This window comes from Diceros bicornis, chromosome 5 (assembly GCF_020826845.1).
Source record: "Diceros bicornis minor isolate mBicDic1 chromosome 5, mDicBic1.mat.cur, whole genome shotgun sequence".
In the NCBI taxonomy this organism is placed as follows: Eukaryota; Metazoa; Chordata; class Mammalia; order Perissodactyla; family Rhinocerotidae; genus Diceros; species Diceros bicornis.
Genome location: NC_080744.1, coordinates 68,885,045 through 68,909,969, shown reverse-complemented (window position 1 = coordinate 68,909,969; position 24,925 = coordinate 68,885,045). Strand labels below are relative to the sequence as shown.

General features: G+C 36.6%; 1 protein-coding gene across 11 annotated transcripts in view; it reads right to left on the bottom strand.

Annotated features, from left to right (window-relative positions):
• PEAK1 (pseudopodium enriched atypical kinase 1) overlaps positions 1–24,925 on the bottom strand; it is a 319,364-nt gene that overhangs the window by 272,885 nt on the left and 21,554 nt on the right. For all 11 annotated transcript variants that reach the window (XM_058542131.1, XM_058542137.1, XM_058542133.1 and 8 more), the window contains exon 2: positions 3,153–3,216. The gene's annotated coding sequence lies outside the window, so the exon portion shown is untranslated. The remainder of the gene's footprint in view (positions 1–3,152; positions 3,217–24,925) is intronic.

Below are 24,925 nucleotides of genomic sequence, written 5' to 3'. Positions count from 1 at the left end.
ACAAAATAGACAAACCCTTAGCCAGGCTAACTAAGAAAAAAAGAGAAAAGGCTCAAGTAAATAAAATTAGAAATGAAAGAGGAGAAATTACAACGGATACCATGGAAATACAGAAGATTATAAGAGAATACTATGAGAAATTATATGCCAACAAATTGGACAACCTAGAAGAAATGGATAAATTCTTAGACTTATACAACCTCCCAAAACTGAACCAAGAAGAAATGGAGAATCTGAATAGACCAATCACAAGTAAAGAGATTGAAATAGTAATCAAAAAACCTCCCAAAAAATAAAAGTCCAGGACCAGATGGCTTCTCCAGTGAATTTTACCAAACATTCAAAGAAGATTTAATACCCATCCTCCTCAAACTATTCCAAAAAATAGAGGAAGATGGAACACTTCCTGAATCATTCTACGAGGCCAACATCACCCTGATACCAAAACCAGACAAAGACAATACAAAGAAAGAAAATTACAGGCCAATATCGCTGATGAACATTGATGCAAAAATCCTCAACAAAATATTGGCAAACCGAATACAACAATATATTAAAAAGATCATACACCATGATCAAGTGGGATTTATACCAGAGACGCAGGGATGGTTCAACATCCGCAAATCAATCAACGTGATACATCACATCAACAAAACAAAGAATAAAAACCACATGATCATCTCAATAGACGCAGAGAAGGCATTTGACAAGATACAACATCCATTTATGATAAAAACTCTCAATAAAATGGGAATAGAAGGAAAGTACCTCAACATAATAAAGGCCATATATGACAAACCCACAGCTAACATCATACTCAACGGGGAAAGACTGAAAGCCATTCCTCTGAGAACAGGAACGAGGCAGGGCTGCCCACTCTCACCACTCCTGTTCAACATAGTACTGGAGGTTTTGGCCAGAGCAATTAGGCAAGAAAAAGGAATAAAAGGAATCCAAATAGGTAACGAAGAAGTGAAACTCTCACTATTTGCAGATGACATGATTGTATATATAGAAAACCCTAAAGAATCTGTTGGAAAACTGTTAGAAACAATCAACAACTACAGCAAAGTTGCAGGGTACAAAATCAATCTACAAAAATCAGTTGCATTTCTATATGCTAACAATGAACTAACAGCAAGAGAGCTCAAAAAGATAATACCATTTACAATTGCATCAAAAAGAATAAAATACCTAGGAATAAATCTTACCAAGGAGGTGAAGGACCTATACAATGAGAACTACAAGACATTATTGAGGGAAATCCACGATGACATAAAGAAATGGAAAGATATCCCATGCACGTGGATTGGAAGAATAAACATAGTTAAAATGTCTATATTACCTAAAGCAATCTACAGATTCAATGCAATCCCAATCAGAATCCCAATGACATTCTTCACGGAAATAGAAAAAAGAATACTAAAATTTATATGGGGCAACAAAAGACTCCGAATAGCTAAAGAAATCCTAAAGAAAAAGAACAAAGCAGGAGGCATCACAATTCCTGACTTCAAAACATACTACAAAGCAATAGTAATCAAAACAGCATGGTACTGGTACAAAAACAGACACACAGCTCAATGGAACAGAATTGAAAGCCCAGAAATAAAACCACACATATACGGACAGCTAATTTTCGACAAAGGTGCTAAGAACATGCAATGGAGAAAGGAAAGTCTCTTCAATAAATGGTGTTGGGAAAACTGGACAGCCACATGCAAAAGAATGAAAGTGGACCATGTGCTATCGCCATTCACAAAAATTAACTCAAAATGGATCAAAGACCTGAAGGTGAGACCTGAAACTATAAAACTCATAGAAGAAAATATAGGCAATACACTATTTGACATTGGTTTTAAAGGAATCTTTTCGGATGACATGCCTACCCAGACTAGGGAAACTAAAGAAAAAATAAACAAGTGGGACTTTATCAGACTAAAGAGCTTTTATAAGACAAATGAAACCAGAATCAAGATGAACAAACAACCAACCAGCTGGGAGAGAATATTTGCAAAACATACATCTGACAAGGGGTTGATCTCCATAATATATAAAGAACTCACACAATTGAACAACAAAAAAACAAACAACCCGATCAAAAAATGGGCAGAGGAAATGAACAGACACTTCTCCAAGGAAGATATACAGATGGCCAATAGGCACATGAAAAGATGCTCAACATCACTACTCATCAGGGAAATGCAAATCAAAACAACACTAAGATACCACCTCACGCCTGTTAGAATGGCTATAATCACCAAGACAAAAAACAACAAATGTTGGAGAGGATGTGGAGAAACAGGAACCCTCATACACAGCTGGTGGGAATGCAAATTGGTGCAGCCTCTATGGAAAACGGTATGGAGATTCCTCAAAGAATTAAAAATAGAGATGCCCTATGATCCAGCCATCCCACTGCTGGGAATCTATCCAACGCACCTGAAATAAACAATCCAAAGAGGCTTATGCACCCCTATGTTCATTGCAGCATTATTCACCATAGCCAAGAAGTGGAAGCAACCTAAGTGTCCCTCAACTGACGATTGGATTAAGAAAATGTGGTATATATATACAATGGAATACTACTCAGCCATAAAAAAAGACAAAATCGTCCCATTTGCAACAACATGGATGGGCCTGGAGCGTATTATGTTAAGTGAAATAAGCCAGAAAGAGAAAGACAAACACTGTATAATCTCACTCATATGTGGAATATAAACCAACACATGGACAGAGAAAACTGGACTGTGGTTACCCGGGAAGTGGGGGTGGGGGGTGGGCACAAGGGGTGAAGGGAGTCATATATGGGGTGATGGACAAACAAAAATGTACAACCCAAAATTTCACAATGTTAGAAACCATTAAAACATCAATAAAAAAAAAAATCAATAAATAAATAAATAAATAAAATAAAGGAAAAACAAACAAACAAAAAAAACTATTTTAATCACTAGAACCAGCTTCATTTCTCTCAATCGAATGTCCTACAAACTAAAAGTAAGCATGCTACATATGTAGCTTTGTAATAAATATTTGCCTCCTATTAAAACTCTCAGAGGAAAAGACATTTGGCGCTATCTTAAATTTTTCAGAAACTGTTCTTTCTCATTATAAAATATATTTTAAATGGCATTCATAAAATATCTTACCTTAGATTTTTAGACAAATCCACAAAGAAATGTCTACAGCATAAGTTCCAGTTTAGGCAGATACCTAAATTGAAAAAAAGGAAAAGACATGGTCATTATGACTAAATCTGAGTAGGGAACTTAATTTTTTCAATAGGAGAACCCTAACTTGATCGTTTACCCCCTACTTTTGTGTTCAAGTTGTTCTTTAGAAATTTGTAGAATGTCAAGAATCTTAATTCTGCTAGACTTTCTATCGCCTTTAATTATTTAATGTTTTAACAATTCTTGAAATAAAAAAACTTATCAAAATATATACTACATTATGGGGGGGGAGGGATCAATCCAAGAAAAATATTTTCTTTTGCCTGCTCCAGTCTTCAAAAGAAAAAGCATTTTCTAAGTCTGCGTTCCCTATAATGTCACCATCATGAGCTCCCATCCTCACGAAAACAAAGAATTCAAAAATCTGGAAATGTAAAAGTAAACCAACAGCACATGTTTATAAAGCTTAAGTGAAAGGAATGATTAAATAAAACAAATGGCTAATAAATTATGAAAATGTTCATCTACGTTGGCAAAAAAAATCAAATTAAAATGAGATATCATCTTTCACCAATGAAATTAGAGTTGTTTTTTAAATAAGATGTTAGTTATTAATGCTGTTCCAGTTCCAGTTCTCCTCCTTCCCAGACTCACAGTAGGATGGCATTTCACTGCCCTGTTTCAACTTAGGTGTGGCTACGTGACTTGCTTTAGCCACTAAAATGTACAGACATAATATGAGACATTACCAGGCATAAGCTTTAGGAACTAGTATACAACAGGAAGACCCACCCACTGTTGCAGTGATTATGAAAGCAAATAACCAGATGGAGCAGGCTCGTTCACCAAATGACTCCAAAGAGAGAAGCCCTCCTGCTGATATGTTAGATATGTAGCATGAGCAAAACACAACCTTTGTTTTATTAAACAACTGAGATTTTGGGGATTGTTTGTTACCACAGCATGATCTAGGCTATACTGACAGCTACAAATGATAATGTAATATAATAACACGTATATTATAATACTATAATTATGCAATATAATGGGCATCTTTGCACACTGCTCATGGTAGTGTAACTTGCTAAAAATCAATCTTTCTGCAATACACGAGTCTTAAAAAGTTGAAATCCTTTGACCTAGTAACTTCTCTTCCAGAAATCTGTCCTAAATAATAAAAAATCCAAAGACTTATATCATAGCTCATTTATGACTGTAAAGAACTGGAAACAAACTAAATGTCCAAATGATTAGTTAATAAGTTAGAAAAAGCAATCAGTAAAATTATATATCAAAAATGCTTAATGACTAATAGGGGAAACTATGTGAGGGCATATATGGGAACTCTATGTACTATCTGCTCAATTTTTCTGTATATACAATTCTAGAACAGCCAAAACTAATCTATAGTGACAGAAAGCAGATCAGCTGTTGCAGGAGCCAAAGGCTGTGTGAAAGAATTGACTGCAAAGGGACTTAAGAAAAACTTTTAGGTGTGATGAAAATATTTTACAATCTTGATTGTGGTGGTGGTTACAGGGATATATACATTAGCCAAAACTCATCAAACTACTGCACATAAATTGTATCTTAACTAAAGTTGATTTTAAAATAAAATAAAAAATGCTTAATGACAGGAAAATGCTCAGCTACCGAGTAATTTGACTTACGTATAAAATGTACATTTGCACAGAAAAAGACTAGAAATACAATGTTAATAGTACTTTACTTTGCATAAAGATTATAGGTAATTTTAATTTTTCCATATGTTCTGTATTTTTTTTTTTCTGGGCGGGGGGAGGAAGATTGGCCCTGAGCTAACATTTGCCAATCCTCTTCTTTTTGCTGAGGAAGACTGGCCCTGGGCTAACATCCACGCCCATCTTCCTCCACTTTATATGGGACGCCGCCACAGCATGGCTTGCCAAGCGGTGCGTCAGTGCGCGCCCGGGATCCGAACCAGCAAACCCCGGGCCACCGCAGCGGAGAGCGCACACTTAACCGCTTGTGCCACCGGGCTGGCCCTCCATATGTTCTGTACTTTTAAAATGCTTCAAATAAGTATGTATTTTTATGCTTGTGTTAATAGTATTTTATTGAGAAACAGAGCCTGAAACCTAGAATCAGTTGTTTTAATTTAGAGGTTTTATTAATTGATTCATTCAGTATTTATTGCATGTCTCCACGTACAAACAGCATTCTAAGTGGTAGAGGTATGCTTCGGCACTCAGGTGTGTTTCCCCAAGGCTCAGCTAGATGTGCCTTTCAAGTGATCACTGTAGTCAGTGAATGTGCAAGCATCAACAATCTGCAAACCACATCTGTTTATCATCTTTACACTGGTAAATGACAGGTAGGTTATGACTATTTTTAAGAACCGTTTGCATTAACGACTGTTAACCTACCTAATCTTTCTGAAAATAAGCTTAAAATTTCTCCAATGTTTAATACTGAACATGTATCACATGTTTTGAATTTATATATTTTGAATTATGTGTGAATGTGTTTATAAGGATTATATGCATTGATAACTATTCATTAAAAATTTTATGAGTTTTGAGCATTTATTCACTTAGAGTAAAAGTTTTTACAACTATAAAAATGGCTGAAGTGTTTAAAACTCTAAGAAATGATAGAAAAATAAAAATGAAACACAGAAAGAGATAGTGTGACAATGAAGACAGAGCATTAAACAAAGAGAAGAACAAAAAGTATTAGGCTAATTAAATAGAAATAGCTGATGCACATAACTAACAAGCTGTATTCAACAAGGAAGGATATAACACAGGAAATATTTGTTTCAGCAATAAGCATGGCAATTCAAGTGAGGACAGGAGTTAAACATCAAAAAATGCACTCATTTCTCATAATAGAAAGATCTGAGATAGCTACTCTACTGCAGGAAATACATATGAAGCAAAAAACTGAAGAGAACATACAGGAGAGTTTAATCCACAAATGATTTTAAACCAATGGGTACAGAGATTAAATCACTACATTTAGTTAGAACTGTATATAATATGTTGCTTTCTCAAGTTTGATGTTTGGACTTACTATATGTTGTATCCAAAAAATATTACACTGTTCACAGTTTAAAACAAAATATAAATAAATTACATTATTTATACTAATAACCATTAAGAAGTGCTAGAACAATGTGCGTTTATCAGGGTATAGCTGGTAAATATGAGTAAAATAGTCTTAGACATCAAAAATATAACAAGAAATATTTGTGTATTAATCAGAGTACAGATAGTAAAGATGAGTAAAATATCTCAGACATTAGGGAGTTTTCAAGGCACTCAGAAGTAAAGGACATAATCTGAAACACAAAATTATCAAGATTGCAGGAAAAAGAATGAAGAATTCTCAATACATAGTAGCTTCCCGACCCTTAGAAAATATAACCTGAAAGTGGTTAAAAAATACAGACAGATGGAAAAATACTATCGCCAAGCTGATCTTGGTTTCTAAATTCTAGAAACCTTAAGTAATAAGCACCCCAATCAACTAAATCAAGAGTCAAACTACCACCTAGAGGCCAAATCCAGCCCATGTCTGTTTTTGTCTGGTCCTTGAGCTAAGAATGGTCGTTATCAAACAAATGAAAAACAAAAAAGAATATGCAACAGAGACAGTATGTAGCCACAAAACTGAAAATATTTACTGCCCTGCCCTTTCTAGAAAGTTTGCTGACTTCTGAACCGAACAATTCATAAATAGGTGAAACAGGTTTTAGTGGCGGCTCTAAACCAGAGATTTGAAGTGTGCCATGGTGTCACAGAATGTTAGAACCAGAAGGAAGCTCTAAGACCATCTTTCCTCCCAGTCGTGTTACAAAGGAGGTGACTAAGGCCCAGAAGTTCCAGTCTTCCAGGTCTACGGTCTCCTGAATCTAATGTGCTTTACATCCCATAATGACACTGGTTCCCTTTTCTTTTAGTGGGGTAATTTGAGAATAAAAGAGAAGTACAGTAGAATAAGTACACTCTCCTCCAAATCTCCACTGAGCCCTTCTTACACACAGATAATCAATTAACCAAAGTGAGCTTTGAAAATCTTCATATTTGACCAGCTCAGCATCAAGGGTCATTTCCTACTTTCTCAGCTTCATCTCCTACTCTACTAACTAGCAAATGAATCCACTTAACATTCCTGAAAAAGCACCTTGTTCTTTTTGTCCTGAGGACCTTGGTTTATGCTCTTTCTCTCCTATGGACAAGCCCTCCCTTCTCCACTTATCTTAGTTCCTACCACCCTTCATGGCCCAATTCAACATCCATGACACCTTCAAGAAGCTTACAATCAAATAGGAAATATAGTTCAGGTATACATAAAGAAAATTAAAGATAAATACCCCAAAAGTTGTTACAAACAAAATATTATAGAAATTTCAAAATGTCACTTCTAGGGGAAACGTTTAGGTAAGCCGTTGGGAAAGTCTTTGAATAAGATGTTAAAGGACAGAGAAGAAAAAGGGGGCACTCCAGGAAGTGGAAATGCAATGAACAAAAGGTACAAAAGGGGACAATCTGTTATGGCAAGGATTCTCGTCGTCTTTTTGTTTCCCTACATTTGGCTCTAGGGAATAGCATACAGAATACCCTTAATTTCTAAGGTAACTGGGCCACCCATGACATCAAATAAGTTACCAAAAACCACAGATGTAATACGCTAGTTAAGGAAATCAGTATTCAAAGTAGACCGTTTACTCCTGCTTAAGTTTTTAGATAGCCTTTGCGAACAACCACAACAGCAAAAATACAAGACACCTGCAAAAATAAATATAAATTCTGTGCATTTAAGACTGAATCTGTTATTTTCATAACATTAGACATAACAAAAGGGCCGAAAATTTTCATTTTTTTATTATTTTGGTTTCCTTTTTACTGAATATTTTTATTCTATAGATAGCAACCTTTGCTATTCTGTTCTCTCCATACGTAGGGCCTAGTAGATGCTATCTAAATACTTGTTGAATTAACATATTGGAATATAATATACATTTCACTGAAAATATCCCTCCTTTCTAATTACTCAGAGTAACAGAAAGTAAGTAACATTAATTGAAAATATTGTAAAATGAAGCCATAAAAAAACTTAAAACAATTATTTCAAAAACATCTTTGAAGCAAATAATCTGTTCTTAAGTAACTCAAATCAGCAACCTTTGTTGTAACACTAGACACACACACACCATCAAGACAGTCATTTTTACTAAATATATAGCTTGATGGAAAAAAAATCATTCAATTGGATACCCAGTAAAATGTCAGTTGTTCATCTTTACATTCCACACAATTCCTAGCACATAGTGGGTGCTTTCAAATCACTCATTGAGTTGAACAGTCATAGAGAAAATGTTTTGTCTGCTGTCCATATGACTTCATTATATTTTAAAAGTGTGAGTCATCAACTTTGGCAATAAAAGCAGAACTTACACCACTACAAATGCTTAACATATTTCAAGAGCTCTCAGAAATAAGGAGATATCCACAGAGGTGTTCCCTAAGTTACATAAGTATAAGAGGATACATTGTTTCACTATAGTCAATTTGCTATCTTTAGAGGGGTCTGAATTGAATTATTCAAGCGTAAACAAATACGACCTTGAAGGGGTCCACATATTTGCTACTGACAGACTGGAAACAAAAGCTGCTATTCAGATAAAAGATGATAGGCCACAGGAATCTGACAAGCCAGTAATTTACCGCATTTTCTGCACATTTGAATCTGTAGGTCTCCATAGCCATTAGGCAAAATCAGTTTGATGATGTCAGCCAAAAAGCCTCATGGGCAACAGTTTTATGTCATTAAAAGAGCTACCATCCTCAATCTGTTTGAATCCATGTTTGCTCATTAGAAGCCTCTCAGTGAATCGGGAGAGAGGTTTTAACTGCACTCTTGCTCTATCAGTGTTTACTATAGCCTTGAACTATAACAAATTCCTATTCTCCTTTCTTTCCCTATGCCAAAGATAACTTAGATGAAGTTGAAGAAACTAAGTATCAGACAGTCTAGCAGTTCTCTACCAAAAATGGAACAATTTCAAAGATACAAATGTGGTCTTGATATGTATTTATTCAGCTTAAAAAGCAAGAGTCAGAGAAAGACATTTTCATCTTCCATCTCTCTTACTTGTTAATCTCTGAATCCACTATGCTCTCTTATGCTCCTACGCCTTTGCAAATGCTATTTTCTCCCCAGCTTGGTTAGAATCTCCTCCTCAAACCTGACTATGGCAAATTTCTACTCACTATAGGAGTCTTAACTGGTCTTCCCCAAAAAAGGCTCATGCAATCCTTCCCTTATGTACCTTCTACATCCATTAAGTACTTCCCAAACTGGGTTATAACTCTGACTCTTACAGTCAGAGAACTAATCACCTCTTGGCAGAGGTAGTCGTCACCTGGTATATACCAGTACAGCCTTAAGGGCTGTACTAAAATACTGAAATAGTCTGGTAAATAGTTACTGACCCAAACTCCACCAGCCCTAAGGTGCCTGCTGATGGCCCAGTCTCCCCACCACCACCACAACTCAGCAACAAAAGCAGTAAAACCTGATACAGTATAAAGGATGGAGGGGTCCTTCAAGACTCTGAATCCAGTGCTATGGACATCTTGATTGGTTGGTGCCTATGTTGTAGTGACTGGTAAATACTCTGAATATCACCCCTGCCTCTTTATACCCAAAGCCTAAGACACTGCCTAGCATATAGCAGACCTTTAATGAACCATTAATTCTTTGTCAGAATAATGAATGAATTAATAGCAGCTCCATTCAATGACCCAAGGTCAGTGGGTATGCTGTCAAAACTATGCAGACAACGATCAGATTGGCAAAAAAAAAATCCAGGTCCTTAAATACAAGATAGGAAAAGCAGTCAAGTGTGCCTATTTTCTATGCTTGCCTTCAGCCTCTGATCAAATAAATACTTAATTTGATAATGTGGGCAAAAATCTTCAATGTGATACTTTATAGAGCATATCATGCAAATTTTTTTTTGTTATAACAAAGTTTAAAAACAAAGTTCATATAAAACTATAGTGTCTATAAGAATACCACAGTGATCACTGAACTCTAGTCAGTGTCTTGGAAAGGAAGACAGGTACCACTAAGGAAGAACACAAGAGATTAATTCAAACGGAGGCGAAAAGGCAAGAATGAGAAGAGTCAGTTAATTATGAATCACATGTCTAATTAGAGATTTTGCTAGGGGCTTCAGATACTTCTAATTAGTTTCACTTGGTATATTAATTATAACTAGAACACCAAGAGAGATTTTTCTAATCACAGGAATTTACTGAGTATGTAAAGTCAGATTTTAAGTTATCATCTTTATAATTTAATAATTAAATGTTCAATAATGCATGATAATTATTTTGAAAGTCATCAATAAAATATACATCACATTAAAATCAAGTTACTCAGAACACTAGTAAGGTGGTGACAGAATCTTTAAAAATTCATAAGGGAGAAGGTGTGCATCTGAAAGAAGGATGAATATGTAGCTATAATAAGAATTTTGAACTTATAAGTGGTGATATATCAATCATTTTAGGCTACATACTTTCTGGTAGAAACATCATCTTTCAGTCATGCTATAGGGAGTTGCAGAGAGCTATAAGATTAAAATATTAAAAATAATGATGAGGGGCCAGCCTAATGGCGTGATGGTTAAGTTCGAGCACTTCACTTCGGCAGCCCAGGGTTCAATGGTTTGGATGCTGGGTGTGGACCTACACAGGGCTCATCAGGCCATGCTGTGGCAGCATCCTACATACAAAAAATGGAGGAAAAATGGCACAGATGTTAGCTCAGGGTCAATCTTCCTCACCAAAAAAAAATAATAATAGTGATGGAAGGCAAGAATAATAGCAACATCTTCGAAAAGAGAAGCTTAATAATCCAATTTCAACACTGTCCCATTAATCTAACATCAATCTTTAGTAAAACAATGCTGTGCTACATATTATGCTAATGAAAAATTCTAGTAGGTGAGAAAATCTCAAACAAGAAGCATCATGTGTTTATTTAGAACAAATCAAGGAAGACCAGCCTTATTTTTTTTTTGTAGTTATTAAATTAGAAACAAGAGAAGAGAAAAAGATCATAATATATATAATTTTAGTAAAAGCTTTTCAAGTCTCACTAATCCTAATTTGAAACAACCATGTAAATTATCTTGGCTATTATCACTATCACATGAATTTAAACAGAAAATGTATACAAAGAATAGGTAAGTAATAGTTACAGTAGCTACCATTTATTGAGTACCTATGTACTATACCAGATAGAAAGCCAGGTGCTTTAGATAGATTGTTAATTTTCACAATCACCTTGCAAGGCAGATAATATCAGCCCTACCTTACAGATGATCTTGCCAAGGTCAGCTAGTAAATAGCAGAGTAAAGATTTAAACCACTATTCCACAGGTCCTGTGTGGCTGCTATACTGCACCGTCTGACTATATGGCCTCAATGAAATCAAAGTAAGTCAACTTAGCGCTGAAGTTCCATGATGTATTAGCTGTTCTAAACGGATGAAGTTTAGACTCTGGTCCACTATTCCAGTGGATGTGACCATCTAAATATCTAAGGAAAACAATATAACTTAGTAATTATATTTCTGACCCTGATTTGGGAAATCAAAGATGTTGCTAGTCAGCTTAAGAGCTATCACAGGGCAGGCCCGGTGGCTTAGTGGTTAAGTGCGGGCGCTCCACTACTGGCAGTCCCAGTTCGGATCCCGGGCGCGCACCGCCGCACCGCTTCTCCAGCCATGCTGAGGCTGCATCCCACATACAGCAACTAGAAGGATGTGCAACTATGACATACAACTATCTACTGGGGCTTTGGGGGAAAAAAGGAGGAGGATTGGCAATAGATGTTAGCTCAGACCGGTCTTCCTCAGCAAAAAGAGGAGGATTAGCACGGATGTTAGCTCAGGGCTGATCTCCCTCACAAAAAAAAAAAAAAAAAAAAAAAGAGCTATCACAAAATTCTATCTTCATTAAACTCACTTTTATCTAAATAATTTTAAAAAATTACTAAACACTTAGATGCAGAAGTAGTTGAATGCTGAGGAGGGGAAAAAAATCAAATAAGAGAATGTAAGTAATTTTTATACATTTAGAATCTTCTATAAAGAAGTTCTAAACGGGATATAGGCATTCATGACAGATAATCAAAGATAAGAACCAAGATCCGTGGTCATTATAAAGAAAAGAAAACATATGAAATTCAATCAGGACAGATATAAGTTAAAATAGGATGATAAAAATAAATTGCGAGTCTGACTAAAAGAAAAGTACTGAAAAATAACCTTTCCTTTTGTGAATACCTAAAACAAATTAAGAAGAAAAGAAAATTTAAGGGCGGGCCCCGTGGCGTAGCGGTTAAGTGTGCATGCCGCCGCTGCTGGCAGCCCGGGTTCAGATCCCGGGTGTGCACCGAGGCACTGCTTGTCAGGCCATGCTGTGGCAGCATCCCATATAAAGTGGAGAGATGGGCACAGATGTTAGCCCAGGGCCAGTCTTCCTCAGCAAAAAGAGGAGGACTGGCATGGATGTTAGCTCCAGGCTGATCTTCCTCACAAAAAAAAAAAAAAGAAAATTTACTATTGGTTTAATAAAGGCAGTCATCTTGAAGACCTCTCTTCCCCAAAAAATGACCATAAATAAATTGACAGTAAAAAGTTCCTACATACCTAACAAAGGCATACAACCTATGCCTGATGAACTAGTACATAGTTTGGCTAAATGAAGATGAAAAACGAAAATGGGGAAGAAAAAGAAAACTAAGGGAAAAGAGTTGGCCTTTCTCCAAGTTCCTTCTCACGTAAATAGTACCTGCTCTTGAGGTTCTTTTCTACAAACAAACTACTTCAGATTTCTCCCTGGGAGAAATCTCCTCCTCATATTGTGCCCCAAGAAATGAAATCTCTCTCCTAAAATAAGGCCTGACTTCCAAATGACATCTTCTCTTATTCTGAATGGCCTCTTTCTGGAAATATTTTCAATCCCTCTACATTCCAGAGCATACTCTTGAGGAACAACCTTTCTGTTTCTACTGGTTTTCTGAATTGAATATTAATGTTTAAACCGCATAATGAGAAATTTTAAGAGTTCATTTGATGCACAAGAACCCTGATGCAATAAGAATACCTTCAAGTGCAAATAGAATTTTAATTTTGAAAAGCACAGGCATCCTTCACAGAGATGTAGCTATTTGAAAAGAATTTTTTTTTTAAAAGACTCTGCTACGTGAGTTATTTCTACCTTTTTATTTTAAAGAAACCACATCTTTAATAAAAACTCTATTATTTACTACTCTTTCATCTTGTTTGTGAATGCCTGGAATAACCTCCCATATCTTATCTACTGTACCACCGGCTGATTCAAAAATCACCTTAGAGCCCAACTCCTTACTTGACCTAAGAAAACTTGCTGAGCTTGCACACGAAAAGACTGTACATGGTATATTTTTTCTAGCACACCAATGCCTATCGTTGGACAAGTTGAGACCAAGGGTGACCTCCTTTACACATTATACCAACCAACTAGCCTATAATTTGAATATGCTAATTTACATACGAGTTTAAAAAAAAAACTTCCCTGCCTGTCATATTTCCTAAAAGTATAAGCTTCTAAGGACTGCACTGATTCTGTATTGCAACACTATGCATATCTCATAAAAATTAAGCAAATAATTTGTAGATCCTATTTCACTTGTGAAAAGGTCAGCCACATAACAGTTTTGTGAAGCATCTCATTTGTTTAGCAAACTATTAAAAGATCATCTCCCTCTTTGACATATATAGACAGTGTAAGTCATAAGCAAAGGCTAAATGAAATGGTCCACAGAAATTCTTGCTTCTTATAGAGTACGGAATTCAATAGTCCAGCCACCAGGAATCTTGCTATTTCAAGCTATTATTTACATTACAAACTTTGTTTAATTAGGGTTACAGTATACAGGGCCTAATTATAGTTTGCTATTTGTTGCACTTTAAAGTTTGAAAAGTAAAATACTTCCCTTTGCTGACATTCTAAATGCATTTTTAACTCCACTGTGCACTATAAATTTATAATAACATTTATGTCTTAGTGGTTTTTGGAATGCTAATACCACTGCATATTTATTTGCTGAAATAAATAAACCCTTTTAAAAATCACACTGCCAATTCTCCTTGGCCCCAGAAAACAGACATCAAAAACTCAATTAGAAAGCAAGTAAATCAAGATACACTTGAAATGTTATTAAATGATCCTGAAGACCAAATCTGAGTGAAACTACAAAAAAACTCTCAATCTCTGCTACCAAGCAGAATTCTGTTGATTCATTCAGATACCATTCATAAGAAAGAGGTCATCAACATGTCCTTAGCCAAGCACAAACATGTCTGCTAGATGGACTGGGTAAGTCCAAGGATTTTGCTTCCCCCCTCACCTTTCCTTAATTCGCAAGAAACAACTGCAGCTCAGCTGAGACTGTCTTAAATTGATTTGTCTTTGAAGAGATGTAACTGCTTAAATGGGCCCTGCAAAAAAGGACTGCAGCCCTCTCCAGTGGGTTAAGTTATACTGGGAATGAATTAACCGTTCTCAGTTAAGTAACAAGAAAAAGGCAACCTACAGTAGTGCTGAGAATCCAAGGCAATGCAAACACTTTCCCCAAAGAAATAAAAGTAGTTGAGTACCATGTATTTCAAGTGGAAACTCAAAGATGTGGGGGTGTCCACAGCAAGGCCTTCCCATAAGAAACAAAATTATCTATCAATCCTTCTGGGAGTTTCCTGAATTAGCATTCTCATGGAGCTGAAAGTCATAAGAGACTGTGAGTCACTCCTGAGGAGTGCATTGAAGAAAAACATATAAAAGACTTTAAGTGTTAAGATAAGGAGAAATTAACTCTAAAGAAACTATCTATCTAGAACTATATATATGTCCTATGTTGTATATAACTTAACCAAAATAACAGTTATCAAACACCCTAATACATACACTTCTGTACCTTCTGGGAAGGATAGCATATGCTGAGGGAAGCTATATTCTAACTCTGCATACTAGGCCACGGTTCCCCACATCTAACATCTGCAGATCCAGGGGTTTTCTGTGAATATTCTAGAAGTGTATGTGTAGAGTGGGAACTATTCACTGCCAACCCAAGGGCCCACCCAACTCTAGACGACACCAGTAGAGACCCTTGAGAAGATTGGTTAGGTCCAGAACCATCATTAAGAGATTTAACCAGCTTTGGAACAGGGGCTAGAAGCTCTTATAAAAGGAAAGTTTTCCATGCACTGCGGCACTTGCCTAGGAGATATCAAAACGAAATGCTGGTCCCTATAATGGAACCCTGTTTTAACCAAACATATACAGATCTACGAACTCATTCCATCCTATCCAAAATGCTAGTTTGCAATCCTTAACTAGAATAACAACAGTCCCACTCTTTCTAGTACTAAAAAACTAGATTTCTCTTCCTCAACAACTACTCAGTGATTTTCTTTACTATGCTTCCTTGCCTGACAAATGAATAAACTCAGCTTTGTTTTATTTTGTTTGGTTTTGTTTTTTAGCCCCAGTGATCTGTTTTACTCTTTGACACACTGACTTTTCAAGGATACTCTCTTTCCCTTTCCCTTTCCTCTACCAAAGGCAAATCAGAACTGGCCTGGGAGCTGGTGCTGGTCAATAGCACGGTCTGCCCTAGCAATCAGTAATACACGCTGGAAAAGCTCACAGGTCTGACTAATGGTTGTGTCATGCCACTGGTGTACCTGAAAATCTGCCAGACAATTAGAATCACCACTTCAGCAAAACAGCAGTCCTCTGAGTACTGAATGGTAGTGCTGACAAGTAAGATGTTGGGAGGCAGGACATATATTTAAAGACAAATTTCCTTTTTATCCTCTTGCTGCTTATCATGTGCCTAGTGCAACTGTCAAAGAGATAAGAGAAAATTAATTATTAAGTCACAATTGTTTGTCCCTCAAAGACAGGTATCTCCCTACTATTATAAATGGCAGATGGATAGGTGTGTTGCTGGAAACCCTGAAACACCACATTCACCAACCCAAGACTATCTAACTTCAATCACAATCTTTTTTGAGGGACTTATTCCTTAGGTAATTTCCAAGTAAAAGACATTTGCCAAATAGAAAAAATTTTATTTAGACAATACAAATTAATAATATGATTTGTCTTATTAGGTCAAACTCAATTCCCCAGCACATCCCAAGCTTTTCTCTCTCCATTCACAAAGAATATTCCAGAGGGTCTATCGAACCCAAACAGATAGCAAAATGGTACTGTGAATTTTTTATTGTATTTTATTTTTATTTTATTTTTTTCTCCCCAAAGCCCCAATAGATAGTTGCATGTCATAGTTGCACATCCTTCTAGTTGTATGTGGGACGTGGCCTCAGCATGGCTGGACAAGTGGTATGTCGGTGGGTGCCCGGAATCCGAACCCGGGCCGCCAGTAGCAGAGCACGCGCACTTAACCGCTAAGCCACAGGGCCGGCCCGGTACTGTGAATTTTTAAATTCAGGGAATAACATGATGAAAGCTGTGTATTAAGAAGATTAATAACCTGACAAGATAATCTGGGACTGCAGTTGGGAAATAATGGAAGCAAGGAGACCAACTCAACATGAGATGATAACTGGTCCATACAGAGTAAGACAATGACTGTCGGAATAGTAGAGAAGAGCTGAATCGGACATTACCAACAAACTTCAAAATTTAGCCTTTCAGTTCATCCTAGGAATAAGGGAAATGCAAGTATTTATTTTCTTAATTTGCCTGATGGAAGAAAACGGACCTTAAGAGTTCACTTGTGAGGTCCTAAGGTCTTTGTTTTCCATCCAGGTTACAGAGTGCCTGAAATTCAACTACCAAGAAATCATCCTTTTTAATTACAACACTCGACTGTCCTGGCATTTTCTGCAAAAATATCCTAAAGGAATAATTTCAGAAGTACTCATTTAGCCATTATTGCTGCTTTGATGACAACTGGCTTGCTTGCCTGCCTTCTCCATGTGCACCCACCTCCATCTCCACCCCTACCTTGATAAAAAGGGCCAGGGCAAAAACAAGGGTTCAATAACCTAATTTTATCTGACCTGGAAGCGAGACTAAAAGAGATTAGATGCTTTGCCAAAATTAGTAATGAAACCAGAATCAGAGCCAAGAGCTTTAAACTTCTTATCTCAGAGCTTTAAGATAACCTTCATATTTTCTCTACCCTTGGATACAATATGAAAAAAATTTTCCCAACATAATAAAAAAAAAAAATCACAGAGGTTTCAAACTAGACTCCATCCTGTTTTTTTTTTTTTTTAACATTAGTGGGGCAAGAGTGGTAACAGACACAGCTAATAAATCAAAGAGGATACAAGCCCAACCTTCCTCAGGGACTCCCTGCCATCCTCGGGGCAAAGTTCTGACTCTATAGAGTGGTAAATAAGACCCTTAATATTTGAAACTCAACAATCCTTTCCAACCTCATCCTTTACCACACCACTTTCTACCTTCTCATTCACCAACGGTAACTACTGAATATCTACAGAGCCCCAGTGTTTAACGTCCTCTCATATCTCCATGCCCTACTTAGCCCATTCCATTTTTCTTCACAGAACCACTCTTTTCCCTTGCCACATGCACGGCCATGTTAAATTCATGTTCTTCTCTTAGAAATAATCTGCAGACATCCCTCCTTTTGCACCCTGAAACACATTCCTCCCCAGTCTACACCAAGTCTGAATTAGGCTCCCTCCTTTATGCACATCTATCAAACTTCTCAGCAGGTATTGTCAGATCCCAAACCAGTGAATGTCTGCCACATTATAGGTACTAAAATGGTCATTAGTTCCCAGTTCTGTGTTCTTTCTACAGGACAGTATTCAATCTACTCCATTAAGATGTACAGCTGAAGTTTTTTTCCCTCTTCTTCTATTTTAATTTGTTGTCTAAGAATCCTTAGTATTCTTCCTATTAACCTGACAGTTTCAAGCACATTTAGAAAGTGGCTTCTAAAAAGGGAATCTAGCTTCTTAAAAGGGAATCCAACTGAGATTAAATACACATGGAAGTTTTTCCATATATGGCTCAATAGATCAATGTGACCAAAAAATGAACTTTTATGAATATTCATAACGTTGCTAAAACAAAGAAAAAAAATCTTCACTTAAAATGTTCATTGTATCTATCTGGAAAATGTATTCATATACCAGCTTCTGAATGATCAAAAAGTTGAAATAAGAAATCAGTTTATATCATTATTTTAAATAGAGAATGATATCCACACTGCAATAGGAAATATCTGCCTTGAGAAGAAACATCAAGAGTTAAAACTTGCAATATCCAATTCCATGTTCCCTTGATCTTTGTAGGTAGGGTAACAGTTAAACGGTACACCAAAATCTGATAACCACATTTTTCAGAACTCTGTTCAAAACTTGCCGACTAGGGATTCAGATTGGGGGCCGCATCACATCCTGATGCCATTAGTGCAAAAGAAACAAATAGGAAGCTTGGAGCAAAACACCATCCGAGACTACACTCAGCCTCAAACTGGTGACAAACCCCAAATCTGTTGCAACTCCATATACAACACAGTTTTTACAATAATACTAGGTTGAAGGATTTTACCAAATCAATGGTTCTAACAAAAACACAAAATGTGATCTAAGATAAAATACTCATATGGCTCTTGCTTTGCTTTCCAGAATGACTTTGGTCAATCTATTTAACCTTTCTATTTCTTAAGCTCTAAAATGTAGTAATTGTAAAGTTACTATTTTAAAATGTTTTCTAAGCCACTTTAAGTCAATTACTCTTGCTCTAAAACCGAAGTACTCACTCCCGGGAACATACTTAGAATTAAGCATTGTAAAATACAGATGGCAAATAAAAACATTAGCCAACTTGAATCAGAAGGTTAAATTCTAATAAAATGATTTATAATCATACCTCAACAATAAAGATTGGTAGTGAACTCACACCAATCGTAATACAATGGGATTTCCTTTAGTTACTTGAGAGGGGTACGGAATGTAGAAAATAAATTAGATATTCTAAAGATTAGAGTGAAAGAAAACACAACCTAACTAGATTTGAAATTTAGTCCAAAAAAGTAATAATAATACAAGCTCACAAAGTATTCTATTTTTGCCCTTTACCTTCACTCTTCCTCGCTGCCAACCACCTGGCTTAGATGTTGTCATGCAGAGGAAATAGCAACAATGCCATTTTCCTTCCAAATACAATCAGGTTTTGGCAAAAAACTTAAGTCAGTATGTCAGTTAAAAATAGAAACCAACCCAAAATGTGATGTGACAAATAACTACTCTCTTGAATGGTACTGAATTTTCCCTTTATCACTTTTAAATGTACAAAGAAAACTAAAAATCTGGCCATGTAGCTGAACAAATAATAGCTTCCAAATTAATAATACATTATGCAAGAATCTTTTATTAGCATCCACTTAGAGCAAAATCTTGCCACTTTGGAAGCAGAACTCTTTCTGAGGGTGGTCTTTAGTAGTTTGCGGCATTTCAAACCATTGCTTTTATTTTTACATAAACACTCTTGTGACTCCTTTATAAATCAGCAGCCAACTTTGCCAGAAGCATAAACAACTGTTTTCATTGTAGTGTCTTCACTGGACCCTCCACCAAACTCATTCAAGAGTCTCAAATTAGGCCTGCATAAATAAAGTTTAATTGAAAAGCAGTCACGCCCATACAGTTATGTGTTGCTATGGCTACTTGTGCTCCACAATGGCAGAATTGAGTCACTGGGACAGAGATCATATGGCCCGCAAAACCTAAAATATTTACTATCTGGTCCTTTACAGAAAAAAATTACCAACACCAGGACTTTTTCAAAATAAACTAGATAGGGCCGGTCCCGTGGCTTAGTGGTTAAGTGTGCACGCTCCGCTACTGGCGGCCCGGGTTCAGATCCCGGGCGCACACTGACGCACTTCTCCGGCCATGCTGAGGCCGCATCCCACATACAGCAACTAGAAGGATGTGCAACTATGACATGCAACTATCTACTGGGGCTTTGGGGAAAAAAAAAAAAAAGGAGGAGGATTGGCAATAGATGTTAGCTCAGAGCCGGTCTTCCTCAGCAAAAAGAGGAGGATTAGCATGGATGTTAGCTCAGGGCTGATCTTCCTCACAAAAAAATAAATAAGTAAATAAACTAGATAAAACTACCTCACCATCACCTCCACTGTTCACCTACCTATGAAATGAAGGTGACAGAGTGCTTACAGAACTTCTTAGAGCTTCTTAAACACAATTAATTTTTTAATATTTATACTACTTGGAACCCGTGTATAAGATACTTTTCTGAAATACTGAACAAAGCAGAGTTGACTCAGCAACTCAGATGAAGCTAAAATCTTCTCATACTCAAAATGCAAAATGTCTACACCCAGCACCACCCTAATTACTATTACTCAGCATTAAGTATGGTATTGAGTAATAACAGAAGCCTATTTGTGTACCATTATTTTTGCTAAAGGATTTTCAAGGGGAAAAAAATGGCTATCGGTAGTTAAACCAAATGCACTTTAAAGTTTTGTAAACAGAAAACAATTGGTGTTACATTTTCAGTGATGCTGTTTCACAGTAAAGCCATTTTTAAATTTTCAAGTGAAAAATCCAAGAGCTAAACCCCACATTAAGATATCATATACCTAGATATTCAATAAATATCTGGTAAATAAAGGGAGAGTTACGTGGATGCTCAGGTTATTACCGTCACTGAAATTATTTTTGTGTATTACAATTTTCACTAGCCTCAGTTAAGGATGTAGACCTAACAAAGGAGTCTTTTGTAACCCAGCCCAGACACTCCCCAAGGCCACCAAGAGCAGACGGACAAAAAAAAAAAAAAATCATATTGTATGAAAACAATTCATAGAAAACCCTGAGGCCTGAAAGGCACATCTATAAAAAGAGGGAGAGGCAGTCACACCATTTTATCCTGGTGATAGGAGAGGCATTCAGATGCTATCCGAGCCTTTGGTCTTCCAACACCAACTGCTTCCTGAAGTCAATGCCCAGAGTGTAGTTAACAGCATTTAGAATTTCTAAAGCACTGGGCTTAGAGCAGCCTATATGAAGAAGGAAGGAGCCCGGGTTTTGGAATGAGTCAGAAAGGCCTAGTCTGAATCATGACTCTAGCACCTATTCCATGTGCGACACAAGTTATTTAACCTTTCTGAGCCTCAATCTCCTCACGAGGATAATGGTGGTACTACTTACACAGGATTATTATGAGGATTAAAGGAGGTATCGTAGGAAGGCCTAACCTCTGGAAGGTAAAAATAATTAATTAATAAATACATAATAGTAGCTAAACATACACAGACCCATAGGCCAGGCATATATTCCTCAGCAAACCTATTAGGTAAGTACTATTACTATAATTTGCCCAAGGTAACAAAATGAGCAAGTGGCAGAGCCAGATGCGGATCCAGGGAGTGTGGCTCCAACACCCATGCTCTTAACTACCTCATTACACTGCAGTTATTATTAGAATGAGCATCCCAGATATTCCTAAGAACGGCTCTATGTAAAACAAAGTGTTTGAAGCCCTTCTTCTTCAACATTCGAATTTTAATAGATTTCTGGTTTGGAAACAATCCTGCTCTGTTGCTAAAATGCTATTGTCAGCACAAAGCTACTAACACTATGGTCAAAGTCCAATATCCGTTTAGGTCACTTAATTTGGTCAGAGAAAAAAAAAATTTCCAAAACACCAGGACATTTAGGCTGGCTTTGAGAGAACAGAAAAGGCTATGAAACAAACACCCCCTCTCAAGAAAACAGCTCAGAAAGGCTTTGGGTGGCACAACAAAATCAGAGACTCAGAGCTGGAAGGGTCCTCAGTCTACCTCTCTTACTCTAAAGAGTGGAAACCGAAGCCAAGAGAGAAGTGTGGCTTTCCCCCTGTCCAGCAGCTAGTCATCCACCATTTGCAGGAGGACCTCTCCACCACACCACTCTGTCGAGATTCCTACTAAACTGAAAACTCAGTGCCTCATTAATGCAATACCTCAACTGAACAGACACATATAGGTTGTTCCACAATAGAAATATACTGGAAATCAGCAGATGGGGAGGGAGTGTTTTTACCAAAGATCTTTAAAGAATTTATCTGAACAAGACACAGTCAACTTGCTGACTCTGAACAAAATGCAGACATATAAATTAGTAAACATTCCTAATACTCTTCTGAACTGTTTCTGTGTTCTTAACATAGAATGAGCCTCCAACAGAAATTATCTCCCTCCGTTTAGTTTTCCCCTCAAGAAAAATGCCATTAAGGCCTGATTACATTCCTGATAATCTTTTTTACAAAAACATTTGCCCCCTTAAATCATAAATTATAAAATTCATTCTTCCTAAAAGAAAAATACATCAACACACTTTTAAAGTAGTGAATAATCATAAACTTTACCATCCTCTCAGATGACTGGATGTTCATTGCCCAGTTGTAAATATAATTAACTTGCTCCCAAAATAATTTTGTAGGGTAGGAATTCACTCATACTGGGTTGCAAATATTTGTCTTCAAACATATCTTACCTTTTGTTTAAGGCAAAACAGATGAATTTGTTGTTCAAATTCAAAGCAATCACATAAGGAAAGTGATTTTATTACTGTTAACAGCTGATGTTTTCAACTCCTCTTATGCCAACCCTGACTAACGCGTATGATCTCCTCTTTTAGCAGAACTGAGACTTATAGTTCCAAAAGGAAGCTAACTCTCCAGTGACATACTCTAGCAGCAAAACTAAGGTTAAATAACTAAAATGAGCAAAAAAAGAAAAGGCACTATCCAGGAAGATGTCTTTCAAAAATTACTTGGAGAGACTTACGGGAATTCTCAAGGAAACAAGAAACAACTATCTTCTCCTCTATAGCGAAAAAAAGAAAAAATTCAACTCATAGTGATGAAGACAAAGGGACAAACTATATATTCCAAAGAAAGAACTACCAGACTTGGCAAGATACAAAGATGAGGAGTCAATGAACCAAAAGTGACCTCAGCATTTTGGGGACTGGGCAACTATGCGGATGAGGACCTCCCTGACAAACCCAGAAGTCAGACAAGAGCCTGTTGATGGGGAAGGGAGGTAAGGCCAGTTTATCCCATGGAAGTGAATGTTAGCAAGTGGGTATATTTACTATGTCTTAAGTATATGCAGCTGGATCACAGATAAATTGAAGATGCAGAATTTGAGTCTCTTGTAGCGGTTTAAATATGTGAAAATGTTAAATGACTAAGAGGAGCTTCTTAGGTAAAAGCTAAAGCCTCAGAGTAACAGATATGACATGTTAACATACAGCTAATGAAATTCACATCTGAACCCTTAGTGTATTACAAATACTTCCTCAGATAGTTGCAGTAGTTATTCAGTGTTTACCTCCTTGCCCCCTGCTTAAACAAATTTCAAATAAAAGATAGAAGCTTCACAGTGGGATCTCATTTTCAGAAAGATATATTTTAATACTATGGCAACAAACTCCAGAATGCTGATCTGAATCTTCTCTCCTTGTATTAAAGAATATTGGCAATTAGCTTTCTCTGAACCATATCTACATTAAACCCCCACTTAGCCAATATCTTTAACACTTCATCTTGATCATTTTTTTTCTGTTAAATATACGTAACATTTCTAGTTCTACATTTGCCTTTCCACTGATAATATTATCTTTACCCTCTCTTCTAGATATATATTTTTAAGATTGAATTCTGAATCTCCAAGTTAAAATGTGACACTACCAAAAAAAAAAATCCTCCATCAAACAGGACAACTGCCTTCTATGAATTGTTTCAACACCAGAAGTGCTTGAATGATATTTTCTGCTTCCTGTCTTTTATAGTTGGTGCACATTTATCAATTTAAACTTCTTCAAACCTTTTTTCCACCTATTTACTTTCTTTCACCTATTCTCTTTATTTAGCCATACCATTTATAAATTTCTCTAGGAAGAGTTTTGACCCTAATTTTAGGATTCAACTCTATAATTTTGAGACAAAAAAGCTGTGGAGTGAATCAATTTTGTCACTAAATAGCTGTGCAACCTGACGCAAATTATTTAACCTTTCTGAGCCTCAGTTTTCTCATTTGTAAATGGGAGATGACACCACCTATCATGCAGGGATGTTTTTCAAATTAAAGGAAAAGAAATGTAACAAACCTAGGATGATAAGTGGTAAACAGTATTTGATAAACTGGTGGTTATACATAAAAATTTGTATGTTATTATCAAAGTAATTATCTCATAGGCCATTACAGAACTTTGCTACCAAAAGCACTGAATGTACTTCCTAATTCTGGCTTTAATTCAAGGAAAGAATACAAATTACATTACCGCAATTTTAATGGAGAAGCCATCAAGGGGAGTGTGTAATGGAAATCTGGGCTACAATGCACGGGCAGAAAGGAGCTGGAATACAGGACCCGGGAAGCCAACTCTCAAGGTTTACTGTGTTCCAGCATCTATCTCTGTATGCCCTTGAAGCTAGTAAAATCTCGACTGCAAAAGGAAGATTACAGTACCTGTCAAGCAGAAAGCTGCTACATTTCATTTAGTCCCCCAGTTCCAAGCAGAAATGAGGATTAGCGTGAGTTTGCATTTCACTGCTGATTTGAAATATGGAACAATGACAACCATGATGATGATGACAGATACATTAACGTTACAACCAA